This window comes from Tamandua tetradactyla, chromosome 5 (assembly GCF_023851605.1).
Source record: "Tamandua tetradactyla isolate mTamTet1 chromosome 5, mTamTet1.pri, whole genome shotgun sequence".
In the NCBI taxonomy this organism is placed as follows: Eukaryota; Metazoa; Chordata; class Mammalia; order Pilosa; family Myrmecophagidae; genus Tamandua; species Tamandua tetradactyla.
The window spans coordinates 86,146,163-86,147,479 of NC_135331.1; positions in this window are offsets into that span (position 1 = coordinate 86,146,163).

Below are 1,317 nucleotides of genomic sequence, written 5' to 3' on the forward strand. Positions count from 1 at the left end.
GTATTCCCATATACCCGCCTCCACACCCACTTTTCCTTATCATTAACATTTTGCACTAGTATGGTACCTTTTTTACAACTGATGAAGCAATAATCTTATAGTTGCACTAGTAACTATAGACTATAGTTTACATTAGGGTTCACTATATGTTTCGTACAGTCCTGTTTTAAATTTTTATTGTGTATGACATAAATAAAACCTAAAATTTCCAGTTTTAATTATACCCAAGTATATAATTCAGTGCTGTTAGTTGCATTCACAATGTTGTGTTACCATTACCACCATCCATTATCAAAACTTTTCCATCACCCCAAATAGAAACTCTGAACCGATTGAGCATTAACTTCTCATTCCCTACCATCACCCCAGCCTCTGGGTAACCTGCATACTAGCTTCTGACTCTATGAGTTTTCTTATTCTAATTACTTCCTATCAGTGAGATCATACAGAATTTATCTTTGTGTCTGGCTTATTTCACTCAACGTGATGTCTTCAAAGTTCCCCCATGTTGTCACATGTATCAGGACTTCATTCCTTTTTACTACTGAATAACATCCCAGTGTGTGCGTGTGTGTGTGTGTGTGTACACACACACTGTGTATATATGTCACATTTTGTTTATCCATTCTTCCATTGATGGGCACAAGTACACTTGGGTTGCTTCCATCTTTTTGGGAATTGTCAAAATGCTGCTATGAACATCTGTTTGAGTTCTTTCTTTCAGTTCTTTGGGGTATATACCTGGAACAGGGATTTTCGGGTAGTATGTAATTCTATATTGAACTTTCTGAGGAACTGCCAAACTGTTTTCCAGAGCAGCTGCACCATTTTACATTCCCACCAGCCGCAAATGAGTTTTCCTATTTCTCTGGATCTCTCTAATACTTTTTTTTTTTAATAGTTGTCATTCTAGCGGGAGAGATCGTATTAATACATTTTAGTAATTCAATGAGGAACCATGTATTTATTAACATGTTAATTCCACTGTTGGTTTAAGGTGAATTATGGCAGCACACCCAATGAAATAAATATACACAGATTATTTAAAAATTAACACCAAGGAAAATTTAAGTTTTAAAATATTGGGGGTGCAAGGGTAGTTCAGTGGTAGAATTCTCACCTGCCATCTGGGAGACCTGGGTTCGATTCTCGGCTCATGCACTTCCCCAAAACAACAACAAAAACAAACAAGGAAAACAAACAAAAAATTCAACAAATGGAGCTGCAATAACAATGCTCACATGGAAAAAGAATAAAATGTGACCCCGCCATACAGCACGTGCGCACATACACCATGTTAAGATGCAGTTAGACTGG